The following is a 19906-nucleotide window of genomic DNA, read 5'->3' as shown; positions in this document are numbered from 1 at the left end:
CTGGATAGTGGCTATAGAGTAAAATAATCTGGATTATATACATTATAAATAGTTGGGCTGTTTGGATCTATAGATTATAAGATAGTTGGAGGGTTAGTTGCATCTATAACCTCAAAAGTAGGATGGAGAGCTATAGTGTGATTACAATAATAAGGGTGCTTGGAATTTATTATCTATCCAATTACCTAGTTGTTTAGATCTCATTATGATTTTTGTCTGATTTCTGAAATCACAATTAGTTCTATACATGGCCTAAGTCGACATATTGTCAGCTAAATGTACATGCCTGGCCCTTGTTAAATAACAAAATATAACGACTTTATTTTTTCACATCATTATTAAGTGAAAATAATATAGCAATATCTACAATCTTTGTTTCTGACTGGACTTATTTTATGTCTTGGCAAAGATTTTGAGTGGACTTATTTTGTCTAAATACATGCTAATCTAGCTGCTCCCTAGCTATTTTAGTTTAATCACAAAAATATTTAATGGTCTAGTTAGCTTAATTTGCATATCTTGATATATATATGAATATTATTAGAAGTTTTTCCAACCTAAAACCATTGCTAATAACTTGCAATCTGTATAGGTACTGCATTGTTATTGATGACATATGTGATATATCAGTATGGAAAATGATCAGATGTGCATTGCCAGATAATGATACCGGATACATTATCATCATAACTACCCATATTTCTGATGTTGCTGAACAGGCCGGTGGTGCTTACAAGCTGAAACCTTTTTGGCACAGAAAACAAAGATAATAATATAGACATAGAAAAATGTCCTGACCAAGAGTTGGCTGAAGTATCTGACAAAATACTAAACAAATGTGGTGGTGTACCCTTAGCAATTATTACGTTGTCTAGTCTGCTAGCATGCAAAGTAAGAAATAAACTGGAGTGGTATGAAGTGTACAACTCTGTTGGTACTGGTATGGAAAACAATATGGATGTCAAGAATATGAGAAATTTTTTGTCTTTTAGCTACTATGAGCTACCATGCCATCTAAGGACTTGCTTGTTATATTTAAGCATGTTTCCTAAAGATTTTAAAATTGGCATGGACCGCTTGATAAGAATGTGGATAGCTAAAGGTTTTATCCAATGTGAAAAATATGGGAGGAGTCTAATTGAACTCGGAGAGAGTTGCTTCAACAAGCTCATCAATACAAGTATGATCCAACCTATATATAACTCAGTAACTGGCATGCTAAATAGTTGTCGCATACATGATATGGTGCTCGATCTTATCCGTTCTTTGTCAAGTGAAGAAAACTTTGTTACTGTACTAAGTGGTATGGATAGCCCATCTCCATCAAATATGTTTCGGAGGTTGTCCCTTCAAAATAGCAAGGAAAGTGACAGTGGCTCAAGCTACTAGGAGCTTGTTACAACATGCAAGGTCAGTTGTTGTCTTCACCTCTTCCGTTGCTCAAGTGCTGGCTCCTGGCAGCTGCCGAGTTTTACGTGTACTGGATTTAGAGGATTGCAGCATTTCACAAACTAATAGCCTTAAGCACCTTGGAAATTTATATCAGTTGAGGTGCTTGAGATTATAGTGTACGCATATTTCTCAGCTCCAGGAAGAAATAGGAAACCTGCAATTTCTACAAACATTGGATGTGAGGCTCAATACTATTTCCAGCTTGCCTTGGAGTGTTGTCCAGCTAAGAAATTTGATGTGCCTACACATTGATTCATCTACAAGAGTGCCAAATGGAATCGAAAACCTAAGGTCGCGTTTGTTTTTTTCAGTTTAAGTCATAAGTCCCATCACATCATATGTTTAAACACCAATTAAGAGTACTAAACATAGACTTATCACAAAACTAATTTCATAAGTCGTGACTTAATTACGAGACGAATCTATTAAGCCTAATTAGTCCATATTTGATCACTAATTGCTACAGTAACTATTCGCTAATCGTGCATTAATTATACTTGATAGATTCGTCTAGAGCCCTAATTTCAACTTATACAATTAGTTTTATATTAAATTATTAAATTGATATCCGAATATTCGAATTGACATCCAAACATTCGATGTGACAGCAATTTAAAAAACCAATCAAGCCTAACATGTCTTGAGCAGCTGTCACATTTATGCATTGATGACTCCACCATAAATATTACAGAAGAGTTGGACCAGCAAACTAAACTGAGGCATCCGTGGATTCAATTGAATGACTGGAATGACAAGCTGTTGGAGGGCCTACGCAAGCTACAAAAGATCCATGAACTGAAATCTCTGTCTATCCTGGTCAACTTGGCATCGGTGGATTGGACACTTGCGCCTTGTTTAGTTATATGTCAAAAACTTTACACATTAATCACATCAATGTTTGGACACATGCATGGTATATTAAATATAGACAAAAAAATCAATTTTCACATATTGCCTGTAAATTACGAGACGAATCTTTTGAGCCTAATTAGTCCGTGATTAGATAATAAATTACTACAATAGATATGTGCTAATGATAAATTAAATATTCTTAATAAATTCGTCTCGTAGTTTACAGACGAGTTCTGTAATTAGTTTTATGATTAGTCTATGTTTAATACTTTAAATATGAAAAGATTTCATTTCAAAAACTTTACGAGGAAGAACTAAACAAGGCCTTGGATTGTCCCTCGACATATTCGTCATTTGGGAGTACGAAGCTGTTGGTTTTCTACACTGCCAGTTTGGGTGAATCCATCGCTTGTTTCGGACCTCACCTTCCTATCCATTGCCGTGAGGCAACTACACCAGGTTGATCTTGAAGCCTTAGGGAGGTTGGCCTCTCTCCGCTCTCTACGTTTGGCGGTGGACAATAAGAACCTCGGAATCTTTCAGGGATTCATTGTTGGTGCTGGTTCGTTCCCATACCTTGTATTCTCTCTTCTCGTAATTTGTATGGCTAGTGATATTTCAACAAGGAGCTATGCCAAGGCTCAGAGAGCTTCGGCTCTGGCCATTGTTTTATGTGCGGGAGGGAAGAGGAATTGCCAGCAACGATGGTGATCTCGACATGGGCCTGGAGAACTTGCCATCGTTGCAGGACGTGGTTGGTTATCCTTGTTGGCGAAATAGCCCAGCCAATATAGCTAAATGGGCTGATTGTAAAGGTCAAGAGCTCAAAATGTAAATCATGCACTTTTCAGGGGGCCAGGAACAAATTGCCACCTCCCTCCTTTCTATATTGAGGAATGTTGAGTACTCTATCCTACCTGTGATGAGTGAATTGTCAACCGTGCGGTGTGATCGTGCGCTTGGTCTTTGGATTGCAGGTACACGGTCGTCGAGTGTCGACGGAGAGTTGCCGTGGAGGAGCTCAGGCCGGGCGGCAGCTGTGGCATCCACTCCTGGATCGAGGGCGTAAGCGGCGACGGAAGGCGGGTTTCTTGGTTTGCGCCACAAAACCAAGCAGGCGGACGGCGGTCGAAGACGTCAAGTCGCGGCAGCACGGGCATCGGTCTCGGGACTGGCGGAGGCGACGGGCGTCGACGACGTCTAGGGCCGTCAGAAGGCCGAGGCGGGAACGGCGTCTAGGGCCACGGCGTGAAGGCGAGAATCTTCCTGCGCGAGGAGTTTTGGCGGTTTTCTCAAAACTGGCCATCTACTCGGGTTTCACGGACCTTCCAAAACCGTGGACCAGATCTTCATCAAGATGGCAGCATTGTGGAGAAGACTTCGTTCTGAAGAAAGAACCTCAGCCGTCAGATGAGATCGTGTACAGGGGGATTCTTGTGCTCTTTTGTGATGGATTTTCGTTTCGTTTTTGATGCACATGATCGCGACGGTTTGTAGAGCTCTTTGGAGTGATTCTCGTGCCTCTAACCTTGTGCCTAATCCTCTGGAATCAAGAGTTCTCACGAATTGGAGTTTTTGAGGTCTAGAGAAAACCCCAATCCTTCTCGATGTTCCCTCGAATTCTCAAGGTTCTTTGATCTTTTGGGAAATATCTCTTGGGAATATGTTCGCAGGTTAGTTGCGGAGGTGTCCTCCAAGTTTCGCTGGATTTGGACTTCGTTTGCTCGAGATTCTTCTCTTGAAGTCTTATTCTCGGGTTTTTCTGGCCGCGACCGATCAGACCGGATGACAAGACCGGTCAGACCGGTCAAGACCTGTTCAGGCCACGACCGGTCAGACCGGTCCGACCGGTCCAGGCAGTCGAGTTCTGCGATTTGCGTCGTATTGACTCTTTTGCTTCCGCGCAGCTTCCTAGGGCTTTTCGCTGGATATAGCTTATACATAGCTACTCTCTCATATCCTAGGTTCGAGGGGTTGTGGTGATTTTTGGGATATAGGCCGCCGGATTGATTTCGAAAGAAAATTTTGATCGGCTCCCATTCACCCCCCCCTCTAGTCGCCGGTTTCGGTCCCTCAATTGGTATCAGAGCTTGGTTGAGGTTTTCAGTACCTTAACCGGTTCGAAAACCACTTGGCGACCATGGCGAGTCTTGGTAAGATCTCTGTGTTTGCCGGCGAAGACTATGCTTATTGGAAGGTGCGTATGCGAGCCTTCTTGCAGAGCATGGGAGCCGAGGATTGGAAGATCACCAAGAACCAGGCTTACGAGGTGCTTGTCGTTCGGACCACACCACTTCAGGTGTCCGAGCATGAGGCTAACGCCAAGGCTGTCAATGCCTTGTTCGCTGGCATTTCTCGTGCGGAGTTCTCACGCGTCCAGGGTTTTCAGGAAGCCCATAAAGTTTGGATGTGCCTTGAGAACTACCACGAGGGCACACCTCAGGTGAAGGCCAGACTATTCAAGACTCACTGGCGTGAATACGAGAACTTCACACAGGGGCCGAGTGAGAGCATTGGCGACATGTTCAGTCGATTTCAATCGATTGTGAACAAAGTCAATGCGAACAGATCTGTTGATGCCCTTGAGTACACAGAGCATGAGAAGGCCCTCAAGCTGCTCTACGCACTTGACCGCTCTGTGTGGGATCTCAAGGTGAACACGATCATTGAGTCTGCTGGCTATGAGTCTCTGACCGTGAACGAGCTTTTCAGCAAGCTCAAGGCCACGGAGGTGGATAACCAGACACGAGCCAAGCTCAATGGTGCCCCTCCTTCCAAGAGCATCGCTCTTGTGACTAGCCCAGGTGGATCGAGCTCTAACGCTAACTCTGCTCTTGGCTTTTCTCTTACCTCTTTGCCTTCTGTCACAGATGAGCAGCTGGAGACGCTGGGCGACGATGACTTGTGCCTCCTCATCAGCAAGTTCCAGCGTGTCAACAGGCAGAGGAAGAAGAACCCCGGGTGCTACAACTGCGGCGATTTGAACCACTTCGTCGCCGATTGCCCCAATAAGTCCGGCGGTGGCCAGAACAACCACTTCGACTACTACCGCCACCGCGACCGTGACGAGGGAGGCTCCAACAAGGAGCGTCGGTGCCACAAGCACCGCAGTCGTGACCGGGGAGGACGCTTCGACAAGGAGTCGCTCAAGAAGCGCTTCCAGTACAAGGCCAAGAAGCGGGAGAAGGCTTTCCTGGCGCAGCTCAGCGACCTCGACAAGAGCTCCGACACCGACTGCTCTTCTTCACCGACCTCCGACGACAACGACAAGAAGAAGAAGAAGCGGGACAAGGAAGCCACCGGCTTCATCGGCCTGTGCTTGGCGGCCGATCGGCGCAAGGGATTATACACCATGGCGGTAGAAGCCGATGGTGCTCGTGCGTCTTCAGGTGGACATGCTACACCGACGCACGCCGACTCTTCTCCTGGATCCGAGAGTGATTCAGTGGTAAACTCCACGATCGACCTGCTAGATACAGAGGTTAGGGAGTTGTACGCCGCTCTCGACAACCAGAAAAGGCTACTTAAGGAAGCAGCTAGAGAGCGTAGAAAGCTTAGGGCTCAGCTGGCTTGTGCTAGGGAGAAATCTAGTGAGGATGAGTGCACTGGCTGCATATCTCACATGAACGATCTTGTTGCTCTCCGTGCCAAGCATGATGAGAACGTTGCGAACTTAGATGTTGCTAAGACTTCGCTTTCTGACGTGTCTCATGAGCTCGCTAAGGCCAAGCATGAACTTGAACTGGTTAAGGATGCTCCCATTGTTAGTGATGTGCTTGAATGTGATGAGTGTCCTATCTTTAAGGCTGATCTAGCTTCTTTACAGTCAAAGTTTGCTACTGTTGTGTGTGAACTAGAGGAGCTTAGGTCTAAGCCTATTCTGCTTGGTGCTTGTAAGCTTTGTCCCACGCTTAGGTCGGAGCTAGATGAGAAGAATGCCTTGGTTAAGTCTTTAGGGAAGACTAAGGTCGTGGAATCTAGCCCACCTATTGACTGCTCTGTTTGCCCTGGTTTGATCACTGATTTGGATAATTTTGCGGTAGAGAAAGCCAATTTGGAGAATGAGAATACCTATCTTAGGGCGATTCTTAGTTGGGTTTCTGGTAGTGAGCCGCAGTTGGGCATGATGATTAAGCAGTTCAAACGTGGTGATGGTTTTGGGGTTGGTTACACCTACACGAAGTCAGACTTTGACAGGTTGTATGGTAAGATCGGCAAGGCTACTGGAGTTCAGAGTGCTCTAAACACTGCTAGTTCGAGCACGCAGCCTTCGCTTGTTGACCCCGTGGATGGTGTGCTGAAAGAACTATCAAAAGCACCTCCACAGAAGCAGGTTTGGGTTCCAAAGCCCAATGAGCTGAGGAATCACCTCGACACACTCCCTGCTGCCGCAGCTCAGGTTGCCCAGAAGGAGAGGGCTGCTCCTCCCCGTCCGCAGGCTAGGCCTCCACCTCCCAAGAGAGAGGTGAGGTACCACTGCGAGTTCTGTGACAGAGAAGGTCACCTGGAGGAGTTTTGCTTCAGAAAGAAGCGAGCTGTGAGGCGTGAGCAGGAGAGACGGAACGCGGACATGTACTCTGCTTGGGTGCATGGTCCTCCTCGGCGTGGTGGTAGGCAAGATGCTAAGGTGCGCCGTGTAGGTGGAGGTCAGGGAGACGGTGATGCTTACCGTGCTCCAGCGGGTGGTCGCTTTGCCGGTCGTGCTCCTGGTAGTTTTCAGTACGGCTATGGACCACGGTACCGAGGCTTTGGAGGAGGTTTGGAGGCACCACGCTTTCCTCGCGGTGGTGTTCGTCAGTCACGCGGTAGATGGGACGGGGGATACGCTTTGCCTCATTTTGCTAACCCTTCTGTAGAGAAAATGGCTCGACACTGGTTTGCTTCTCACTTTGCTAACCCCAGTGTTGATACATTTGCTCACCCTTTGTCTCACCACTGATGTGCAGGTTGGAGGCTTGGAGAACAGGTGGATCATGGACTCCGGTTGTTCGCGCCACATGACCGGAAATGACAAATGGTTCTCCAGCCTCACCCCGATGCGCTCAAAGGAGTACATTGTGTTCGGGGATAATGGAAGAGGAAAGGTATGTGGACTTGGCGTTGTTCAAGTTTCAGATCGCTTTACCCTGAGAGAAGTTGCTTTGGTTTCGAATCTTGGCTTTAATTTGCTTTCTGTTTCGCAACTTCTTGATGAGGGGTTTGAGGTTCGCTTCAAGGAGGGCTGTTCGCGTGTTTTGGATTCCAGAGGAGATTTGGTTTGCTGGATTACACCTCGCGATCGGGTTTTCTTGGTTGAGTTTTCTGGAACTCCTCTTGGCCCTTCTCGTTGCTTGTTGGCTGGTCCTTTTTCTAATCTGTGGAAGTGGCATAGGAGACTTGGACATTTGAGCTTTGATCTGTTGTTGAGACTGAGCTCATTTGGCCTGATCCGAGGATTGCCCAAATTGAAGTTTGAAAAGGACCTTATTTGCCATCCATGTCGCCACGGGAAGATGATTGCCGCTTCTCATCCGCCTGTTAATCAGGTGATGACCGCTCACTCTGGAGAATTGCTACACATGGACACAGTAGGTCCATCTCGGGTGATGTCTGTTGGTGGGAAGTGGTACGTTCTTGTGATCGTGGACGATTTTTCTCGCTATTCTTGGGTCTTTTTCATGAGAACCAAGGATGAGGCTTTCGAGTTTGTTCGAGACTTGATCTTGAGGTTGAAAAACGAGCTACCCCAGGCCATGCGAGCGATTCGCAATGATAATGGCACAGAATTAAAAAACGCTCGTTTTGACACCTTTTGCAGTGACCAAGGGCTTGAACACCAGTATTCTTCTCCCTACACTCCACAGTAGAATGGAGTTGTAGAGCGGAAGAATCGGACTCTGGTTGAGATGGCGAGGACGATGCTCGATGAGCATAGGACTCCTCGCAAATACTGGGCTGAGGCGGTTAATACCGCTTGTTACGTGTCCGACCATATTTTCTTGCGTGCTTTCATGCACAGGACCTCTTATGAGTTGCGATTTGGACGCCAGCCCCGTGTTGATCATCTCAGAGTTTTCGATTGCCGGTGCTTTGTGCTGAAAGATGGAAATCTTGATAAGTTTGAGTGTCGCTCGTCTGACGGCATTTTTCTCGGTTATGATTCTCACTCCAGAGCTTACCGTGTGCTGATTATTGATACTAACATCGTCAGAGAGACTTGTGAGGTCACTTTCGATGAGACTGCACAGTGCAATTCTTCTGTCTTTGAAGTTGCAGGAGATGATGAGCTCGGCATCTCCATATTTGAAGATGAGGAGGAAGAAGCTGCGGAGGGCAACGCTGAGGCTACCACACGTGCTGTGGACCCAGCCGTCTCTGCCACGAGCTCGGACGATGACGACGGCCCCAACCCGAGTATGTCTACTTCCCGGGGGCCGATCGAGCTGGTGACTCAGGCTTCACCAGTTGCACCTGAGTTGACACCAGATTTGGTTGAGGAGGAGGCGACTTCGACGCGGGAAGCACCACGACGCATTCAGCGTCGTCATCCACCTCAACAGATGCTAGGTGATCTCAACGAGCGAGTCACCAAGTCCAAGGTAACAAGTATCGCTGGCTTTGCTCATTCAGCATTTGTTGCCTCTTTTGAGCCCAAGGATATTGGACACGCTCTTTCTGATTCTAATTGGGTCAATGCCATGCATGAGGAACTTGAAAATTTTGAAAGAAACCAAGTTTGGGTTTTAGTCGAGCCTCCACCTGCTTGTAATCCCATCGGAACGAAGTGGGTTTTCAAAAACAAGCAGGGTGAGGATGGGTTGGTTGTTCGGAACAAGACTCGGCTTGTTGCCCAGGGGTTTTGCCAAAAAAAAGGGATTGATTTTGAGGAAACTCTTGCCCCAGTTGCTCATTTGGAAGCCATTCGGATCTTTCTTGCATTTGCTGCTTTCAAGGGTTTCAAAGTTTTCCAAATGGATGTCAAATCTGCCTTCTTAAATGGTTTTATCGAAGAAGAGGTTTATGTGAAACAACCCCCTGGTTTCGAAAATCCCAAGTTTCCAAACCGTGTTTATAAACTTCGAAAGCTCTTTACGGTGTTTATAAACTTCGAAAGATCTCTTGGGGATATGTTCGCAGGTTAGTTGCGGAGGTGTCATCCAAGTTTCGCTGGATTTGGACTTCGTTTGCTCCAGATTCTTCTCTTGAAGTCTTGTTCTCGGGTTTTTCTCAGCGCGACCGGTCAGACCGGATGACAAGACCGGTCAGACCGGTCAAGACCTGTTCAGGCCACGACTGTTCAGACCGGTCCGTTGAACCGGTCCAGGCAGTCGAGTTCTGCGATTTGCATCGTATTGACTCTTTTGCTTCCGCGCAGCTTCCTAGGGTTTTTCGCTGGAGATAGCTTATCCATAGCTACTCTCTCATATCCTAGGTTCGAGGGGTTATGGTGATTTTTGGGATATAGGCCGACGGATCGATTTCGAAAGAAATTTTGATCGGCTCCCATTCACCCCCCTGGTCGCCGGTTTCGGTCCCTCATATATATACAGCTGACCCAAGGGATCAAAGGAGGCTCTCTCTTGAGCTCACTCATATTTGTGTGCCGTCTATATATTTTTCCTCTCTCACTGCTTGGCGGACTCACCACCCCAACAGTTTGGCGCCCACCATGTGTTTGGCACAAATTCAAAGCTCACGATTATCACACAAAAGAGCCTTCATCACCCTAGTTATTAGAACCTGACCGGAACCAGTGGTTTGAATGATAAAAGATCGAACCAGGGGCTCCGCCAGTCCGGTTCGATTAAAAGACCATCTATGTAATTAGACCGGCAAAAAACAGACGAACTGGCCGGTTTTTTGTGGAACCGGTGAAACGGTTTTCTTGGAACCGCTCCGGTCTGATTGTGTGCTGCGCTGCGTGGCCATGGTGTGCTGCGCTGTGCTGCGGGGCCATGCTGCACTGCAGCACTGGTGGTGTTGCATGCGCCGATGCGCGTGCCGTGTGGTGGGCGTGGTGCTCTGCCGTTGTGCTGCATGCTGCCACTGGTGGGCCCGCATGGCATATCGTGTTTGGAAATTGAAAGGTTGCATGCGGCGGTTTGTGCTCCTGTTGGCTTTATGTATTTTTGTTAGAAGTGAAAGTGAATGGAATGGTTGATTGTATTGATGGATGGTTTAGACTATTTCTTTTATATGTACAAGAGGGAAAGAGTGTCTATTCGCGAAGGGACATGCCCCTTCGTGAATGGCCCTTTCGGGATAGCCCCTTCGTGAGTTGGCCTTTTTGTGGATTGGCCATTTCGTGAAAGGTAACCGCCGAATGACTAAACTAATTAACTATTATAGAAATTGATCACTAATTCTAATTTCTTCATAACACTCCTCCTTGATCAATTTCCTTCTTCTTGTGGTCTTTGTAATCAATTTGCTCTTCTTGTGGTCTTGTAATCAATTGAATAACTCCTTGAAAACCCTATGAAAAAAATTAGGAGATGCGACACACATATATATATATAACTCCCCCAAAAACCTTTTAGGAAAAATGTGAGGAGAATTTTTGGAAAACCCTGTGGGAAAAACCAAAATAATTTCGGTATACTAGGCAAAATTCCTTAAAACCCAATAGGAAAAATAAGGAGAAACACCATAATATATAATTATCAATGTTAGTAGACCCTTGAGATAAACCCAAAGTCTTAGTCTAATAATATTTTGACCCTATGGTCAATATGCTTCAAATACCATCTTCGAAAAACCCCTATGGAGAAAATAGATGATATACCATATACCTTTGCACTGGCATTGCCTCATCAAAAACTTTATATGAGAAACCTCAAACGGAAAACTCACATAAAGAAAAGAGTACAATACATATTATGTCTGAGTATCATCCACCAAAAACTCCATGGGAAAAATGGATGATATGACATGACCTTGTGTTGATATTGTCTCGTTAAAAACTTTATATGAGAAACCCCAAGGGAAAAAACTCATAGAAAGAAAAGAGTGCAATATGATGTTTGCAACAAGTTACTATTCAGAGAGACTCTCCCCCTGATACTTGCAAATCTCAAAGTAATTTCATACCAATGCACTCAACACATAAGAAATGTGGAGTATGGTAGATTCTGTGAATATCTCAGCGAGATTATCACATTACTTAGTTTGCAAGTGTTCCTATGTCCATATTACTTATGGAGTAGAACCATCTTAGGGCAAAAATATTACACTAAGTGTAACTTGTCTTTATCTACACAACACAAGTTGCATTACTTTATAAGTAATGACTATTGATTCAATAGAATCAACACCGCATAACTTCAACATGTGATATATCATTCTGTCAAGCTATACACATTCATGTGAAGCCTTGTGCATTACAATATCAGTATGATTATCAGAATTGACCATTAAATGTCCAGTTATAGACTATTATAAAATAGTCTTTCTATATGTACATTAAGCCTTCCAATGATCTGGATTTTGGGATTTTAGAGATAACCAGAATCATTATATCCACATAATCGGATCATGAATTATACCAAGATCACATGTGCTATTTGAGATATTAAAAGATACTCTTGACTCCCAACTACCAATATTTTGTTAGAGTAGCGCTTCTACTAGATAGCAAATCTTTACAAAAATAATATCTCCGGCCGGGAATTTTTTGCAAGATATATTAGCGCATGGATAGCACGGAGATAATGAACCGTATGTTCTATTATCTCATTTCAATCACTATGGCATAAAATAATCTTTCTCTCTTCTAGAGGTATTGAATCGCTCAATATGATCTGGATATAGATTATTTATACAAAACCTTGAGAGAAGATGTTTAGATCATAAACACAAAATAAAATATTGGTTTAATCTGTATCTTCCATCTTAAACTCCGTCTTTTGATTATCACGCGCTATCAATGTGTGTTCATTACTATTGGTGTCAAATTTATTGACCACCATATAAGACTATGAAGTCCAGTCAAGGACATAAAAAATGAACACCCACGTGTAATCAACCTTGTATCCCTTAACTTTAAGGAATACACACAAAGTTGATTGTACCAAATTCGACTTAACTGCTCTAAGCCATATATTGACTTAAGCAATACACAATATATGTTGTAATTTTATGTATGAGGTTTGGGTATGTGAACTCATTTCCGGAAGTTTCACAGATATACAAAATCAAGTGATCATATAAATATATGCAATCACTACATCTATCAACTATCAACTGCAAAGATAGATGTTTTTGTACTGCCAATCAAAAGATAGTATTGGAAATTTTTTAACAATTATTTAGGATAATAATTTGCACTAAACCTAAGTACCTGGGCTTTGCATAAACCCCTTATGCTACTAGTCTTGTTTTGTATCTCACCACCATATTGTTATCAATCCATTCAGGATGAAAACACTTATGTATCCCACAGTAAAGATACCTTGAGATGTTAGCTCCGTAGGCTAAACCATCTCTTCCTTGATGGGCAAGACTATCTCTATATGTACTACTTCATTCAACAAGTTCCAATAAGAGTGTTCAAAACACTCTGCCATGGTCTTATTAATTGGATGACTTGAAATGTTGTATACAATTTATTCAGAGAAATATGTGTCGACACATGTAACCTTTGTTTTATAAAATTCTCTAGTCTATCAAGACTCAAAAATACCATTAACGACTCATCATGACTTCCTGAAACGAGAGTCATGGCTTTTCGATATCCTAGCATCAGTATTTAGGTGCACCTCTGAGCTAGAGCTAGGTTTGTGGATGACATTCGTCCACCAGGTAATAACCAATATTTACCCACAATATGTTGCCAACCATAGGTTGACCTGTATTTACTATCTTAAAAGGAAAGCCTTCTATTGCTAGCAATGAATAATTATGCTTTACGGCCATACTTCTCCCCCTCTTATTTACAATTGGGAGTTGAGTGGATTTATTTGGTACTTTCACTCTTTCTGGCACATACTTGCAAAGAATTAACAAATTTGAAAGATACCTTAGTACTCAGTAAATGCATTTGGCAGTCTATTTGCAATATTTTGCAAATAATAGTTCTTTGAACTCCAAAGTTAATCATTTAATACGTGATCCAGATCTTAAAATGCTTTAAGCATTCCAAATATTTTTCCTGGCATTATATATGGTACGTCAAATCTCCCCCTAATGCCTGGAAATGCTCTTTATTAAAATAAACTCAGCGTACGGGCCGTAAATAGGTTCTCCTTGAGAGGTTCTAGATACTTAATGATTGACGGAGATTGAAATCTTATGTTGATCCCAAATTTTCTGTGTGTACCCATCAATGTACGCTATGGTGGTGAGATTTGTACGTATACAACGTAATCCAATTTTACGCAAATAGGAAATCTTCAAGAATTCCCACGTACTAAATGCATATAGGGGATGTGCAATTAATCATAAGTCAGGAGTGTGTAAATCTACCTGACCCCAACATGAAGTTGGTAAATAGAAATTCTCTAACACTAGTCCTTTATTATTTTGATGTCTTTCTCATAGATTCCATTTCTCATGTATCTAAGACATTTAAATATTATTTTAAGATAAGAGGGTTTTAAAATCTATCTGTGGCACTTGTCATAACCACACTTTTGGAAAAATAGGACCAATAGAATTGCTAATAATTTTTCAACTAATCCCATAGGATGGGCAAGTTGATCATTCCAAATTTGGAAGGCATCAACAGTGTGAAAAATTATCTTATACGCAACATTTTCTACGGGAATGATTGTATGCATAATACAATCAAAATGAGACTTATCTCAATACTTATATGCCATATCCAATATTATCTTTTTGTGTTTCCAAATGAAAACACATTTGGATATCTCTATAATAAGATATGGGTCGAATTAGGACATAATCAAATATCCGCAATTGTTAACTCATATCTATAGGAAGAATGATAGTGGTAGAACAAACCAAACTACCATTGCATCGCATCAATGATAGCCAAAATTATTCCCTCTTCTTGTCATAAGAACTAGGATAATTTTGCTTCTCCAATTATAGAGTTTGTGGTAAAAAAAATTGTCTACTAGGCACATATCATTCCCACATTGGAAAGATTTTCGGACTATCTATATTTATATATGATAAGAATTCAATGAAATTCTCATCTAATATATAAAAATCCATAAATATTATCAAGTATCAGATTTATAATATGATACCTACAATACTTATGCGTTGACAATGAGTATTACGACATCTTTGATGTATAATGAACAACTCCTAATTGAGGTTCATGAAATTCTTCTCAAAGTCAATGGGATAAGTCAATGCTATTTTCCACTGTCCATGGGGGATAATGATACCATCTAGAGTGAGTTCATCAAACTCCTCTGAAATCAATATCCACACATGTGACAGCCCATTGATTTAATTAATTTACACCGTACCTAAGGTAAATTAAAAATTATATGGTAATGTTGTAATCTTCAATGCAAAATTTAGGGGGGGTCCATATCTTCACTTTGTTTTGGATAGTTGGAGATAGTCAACAAAACTTCAAATCTCACAACAATTAGAGGTAGTCACAACATGTGTATACCTCATAGACAATCATTATTAATATGGCACACACATAGTATATAATCCCTATGTCCGAAATATAGAGTAGATCTCTCAGTAGTAGGCAAATAAATTACTGCTATAGGCATGGTCTCTGGGCTGATATATTTGCATGAATATACCACAGCTAATACCTAAGACTCTACTACCTGTGTGTAACTTTTAATAATGAATGATGATAGTCACCATAAAACTGTACCATTCGTATATTTCCAAAACACCTATTTAGAAGAACACAATGTAAGTAATCATCAAGTTAAAATAAATTAAACATGATGTAGACTTCTTAGCAATGGGCGAATAATCACTGCCATAGGCACTGTCTCAAGGCTGAATAATTCAATATGAATTCAGTGCAACCAATGCCTAGGACTCCATTACTTGTGTTAGGATCCCAAATGTATCCAAGATATGGATATAACAATTTTTGAATAATCCAACAGTAATTAAGAAATTCTTAATTAAGAGGAACAACCTTTGTTAAATGCAATTTACAAAAAAAAATTACCAAATTAACAAGGTCAACAAAGTACTCTACCGTATTGGTATTGTTTATGTCAGAGACTAAAACAGAAAATTTACTAAGCACATAGTGCTATAGTTGGATAGTGGCATAATTTTGCACAAATCCTGTAGGGATCAAAGCACAAATCTACTTTTTTTATGTTAGCCTTACTAGCAAAAATGGTTTGTCTGCCATTTTGCCTTTTCTAGACTTGGCCAATATGTGCCTATATACAACCGTCTTTAATTAAGCATCACTTAATTAAGAGGATATGATTTTATTGCAATTAAAATAATTGCCAACCAACAAAATCGAAACCATTTATATTTACATATACAATTTTCTGGTTTCAAAAGCAAACAATGTATAGGAGTAAAGATACTATACAAATTCTGTCAGAGTCCATGACTAAAACAGAAAAACATAGACACAGGAAAATATATATAAATATTAAACAATAAAAAATCTCCGCAATATAATGTATTATGATGCAATTTCTAAAGACTCATAGGTCTCAAAAACTATCTATTTACACTAGATAAATAATTTGCATCATAAGTCGTTTAAAACACAAGGTCTAAAACAAGCATTTATATTTTCAATTATAAATGCAATATATTGCAGTTTTGTATCTAGTATAGGGGCTAAAACATAACAATTTAGGGCCTCAAATATAAAAAAAGAAGAGCTGAATAATACAAAATGTAAATAAATAAAGTTTGTGGAGTCTTATTGCGATTTTGCATAGGAGAGATAGGACTTGGTGCGGTTCGTGTTGGCCTGCGGGTGGTGGCCCATTTTGGGCCGGCCTGACCAACTGGCCCGTGTAAGGGCCTGAGGGAGCGGTTAGGGTGACGAGCCGAACCGCCGCCGCCCCTCTGCCCCAAAGGTCGCGGTGTCCCTTGGCCCCGACCGCCGCCGCCGCCTTGCCTCTGGGCGCCGCCGCCAGACCCGTCTGGGCGTGCAGCCGCGCCTTGGCCGTGCCATCGCCGGCCGTGGTGCGCCGCCGCTAGTGTGCCGTTCCGGCGCCGTGGTCGCCCGCCAGTGCCGAGCGCCGCTGCACGCCGCTTCATGGCCTCTGCGCCGCGACCTCCGGTGTGTGCCGCCTCCAGCCCCATGCATCGTCGGCGTTGACAAGTTCTTTGCCTGATGGTTTGCTTCTTCCATTTCATGGATGTCGATAAGGCAAAAATGCATCTGTTCTCCTCTTCTCTATCAAGGCTGGGAAACCAAACATTGATTCTCGATGCTGCTGCATGTACTCGATTAGTGATATATAACGTGTTAAGAGTAGAATTGCGAGAGCAAGAGGATTGATGGCTGCCCGATAGTTGTAGTTTTCAATTCTTCTTTTTATTTTCTTATGCTCTTATGCTTTGGGCGATTATCCTTCGATTCTTATTCCTGCAGTTGAGGTCGGGCCTCTGCTCAGGATGGCGACTGCAGAGTTCATGGACGAAGAAGTTGATGGCGCCCGTTGTCGTCGCCGGCGAGTGACCGTTGTTCATGCGGTCTTCTTCTTGGCCTAGCATGTCGCCGGCGAGCCCATGCGTCCAGTGGGGGAACGGCGTCCGCGACCACCACGGGAGCGGCGACCATGGCGGCCTCGGCGGCGACGACCCGAAGTAGCGTGGCCTATCGGCCTCTGTTCTTGCAGCAATTTGGCGAGAGGAGAACTCCCTGCAGTGGCTTTGTTCCTCTTGTTCGCTCAGTGTACGAGTCGTCCAGTTCTCTGATGATTCTTCTCGGCGACTCCGCTTGTTGCGCTCAGTAGTAGAACAAAGTGATCAGGGTTGTGAGGACGACATGCTCTCCGGCGTGTTCTTGTTGCCGTTCTTGCCGTGGTGTTGCAGAGGGTTCCATGGAGTTCTTCGTAGCCGAATTCGCGTCGAGTTCCATGGAGGCCAATTCGGCGAATTCCAGGGAGCGTTAGGCCAATAGGCCTCTAGCGCTCAGTGAAGACTTCCGGCCTCTCTTGGGAATAACTCGGCGAGTTCTCCCTGTAATCGAGAGTCAGTGGAGAGGCTAATGTGCGTGATAACGTGTTAGAAGTGAATGGAATGGATGATTGTATTGATCGATGGTTTAGACCACTTTTTTTATATGTACAAGAGAGAAAGAGTGCCTATTCGCGAAGGAACATGCCCCTTCGTGAATAACCCTTTCGGGATGGTCTTTTCGTGGGTTGGTCTTTTCATGAAAGGTAATCGCCTAATGACTAAACTAATTAATTATTATAAAAATTGATCACTAATTCTAATTTCTTCATAACATATTTTAGCATTTAAGATTGCTTTGCAATGGTGAATATTTGAATTATTATTCTAGTTTTTTTCACCAATTTATAAGTGCTCACATATTATATTTACACACACATTTTATATATCAAGTAAAACAACTCCAGAGCACCAATATCTTGGAGTATGTGTTGTACTTGTGGGTCGATTAGTGGGAAGCAGGTTATATAACTGTGTTTTAATAATCTTATTTATATAAACGATCAAATATATGTTGCTAATTATCTATTATACATCATTATATTGCACCGGTCTCAACTATCTGTGAGCAGTTCAACCATCCGGTCCAAAATCATCGAACCGGCGGTTCAACCGGTGCTTAATAGTTGGACCAGTAAACCAGTGAACCGATAGCTTCACCGGTTCAATGTCCGGTCCGGTCCGGTTAACTATATTCATCACAACCCGTTCTTCGTCTGTATTCGCATTTTAATGCCTTCGACCAGCTTCAGAGCTTCGTCGTCATGCAATCACCACCAAGCCAGCGAAGTCCCTTCCATCACCTCGGCCCAGTCGAAGAACATCTTCGGCCCAGCTCCATCGGACCTCGGCAGCATCACGCCATCTCCAACAACATTTGGGCTTCGCCCAAGCTTCGTTGGCCCGTGACTCCTCGTCGGCCCAAAGCAAAGGCAACCGCGCCACCTTTGGCCCAGAGGTAGACTCCTCGCCTTTTTTCATTTTTATATTTAAAAAAAATAAAATTTCTAAAATATAATAGTCGTTCCAAAAAATTTCAAAAATGGGTCCCTGTCGCTCAAGCAGAGGGCGACATGTCTTTTTTATAAAAAATAATTTACAAACTAATCCTCGATCAGCGCGGCGCGAGAGCTCGGTACATGGCGAAGGCACCACCACCTGTGCCCCAGCATCACGCGCCCCCGGTTTCGGGCCGCACCCACCCCGTCGTTGCACCACGGCTTCGGCCAACGGGCTTCGGTGCAGTCACCACGCGAAATGTCTGACACGCAATGCTCACCACGACTCCAGGAGTCGAACCCCGGACTCCTAGCTTCGGATGCAGAACATCAACCATCTCAAATACTTCGTTGTTTTGTTTCTTGCATGATGCATTATTATAGTCAATAATTGGCTTCGCACATTGCTTTGTGGCGCTGAGGCATTCGTTGGAATGGCCCTTGCATTTATTATTTTTACATACTGCCATTTTTCGTGCAAAGTGTTTCACTAATCACAGGCTGATGCAGAAAAATTTATCTCAAATCTTTATTTATTGGTTGAAATGGATAATATCTTTCATCTTGAGCCAAAGCGGCTTCGGTCTTTGCCGGAAGGGAAAAGTCCCAACCATCAGAGCTAACCCATCTGAACATCTCTTATTTTGATTTGGTTCAATATATATTTCTTTATTATATATACAAAAGCTATCTGGTCTGACCGTGCAGAGGAAAACATTTGGTTGTCTTCGTTGATTATGGGCTTCGGCAGTTCCACATTAATTGGGCTTGGGCATTTCCATGATTACTGGGTTTCAGCATTCCCACGATCATTAGGTTTCTTTGCCTTCATTGATTATTGAGCTCTGGCATTACCACGGCCTCAGCAGCGCAGCTTTGGGACTTTGAGAATTCAGTTCCAGTGGTCAAAATGGACAGCTCTGAAGCAAATATTGGATTTATATATTATTTTCAGAAAAATCATCTCAAGAAAACAGCTTCGGTCAACAATCATTGGCTTCGGTTTTCTATAGCCACGGCCACCCAGAGGCCTTCGGTCTACACTGTTGGGCTTCAAAGCTGCATGCTGCGTTTTGGGCCGCTCCGGTTATCAACCTTTGTGGCTTCGGCCTAAATTGTTCCATCAGCTCCGGCCTAGCAAGCAGCTGGCGTCAGCCTGTGGCTTCGGTGCACGGCGCGTGCGGCCAGCTCCGGCCCCAGCGAGCAGCTGGCTTCGGCCTGTGGTTTCGGCCAGTGTGGAAGCCTTCGGCAAGATCAGCTGACGCGGTATATCAGGATTTGAGCGGCATGCTGGATTCTTCGGCAGCCATGCACGTCAAGCATTGAACTAATGGTCTTCATGGGCAATTATCACTGGGTTTTGGAAGCCACCAGAGGCGTCGACACTTCAGTAATTATTGGGCTTACAAAGACATCTACTCTTTGGGTCTCAGGAATTTTGGACTTTCATTTCTTGATAAAATATTATGTTGCTATCTTTTGGTTCTCAGCGCTGAAGCAACCTACCCCTT

The 19906-nt window shown here is 43.3% G+C and overlaps 1 long non-coding RNA gene across 1 annotated transcript; it reads left to right on the top strand.

Moving 5' to 3' along the window:
- Positions 1–16199: 16199 nt before the first annotated feature.
- On the top strand, positions 16200–17231 carry LOC120645021. The gene is made up of 2 exons (XR_005664060.1): positions 16200–16552; positions 16811–17231. It is a non-coding gene; the product is annotated as an uncharacterized LOC120645021 (long non-coding RNA).
- Positions 17232–19906: the final 2675 nt, after the last annotated feature.

The sequence above is a fragment of the Panicum virgatum genome, chromosome 8K, assembly GCF_016808335.1.
Source record: "Panicum virgatum strain AP13 chromosome 8K, P.virgatum_v5, whole genome shotgun sequence".
In the NCBI taxonomy this organism is placed as follows: Eukaryota; Viridiplantae; Streptophyta; class Magnoliopsida; order Poales; family Poaceae; genus Panicum; species Panicum virgatum.
Note: the sequence above shows the minus strand (reverse complement) of the source record. Positions and strands in the feature narration are given on the sequence as shown.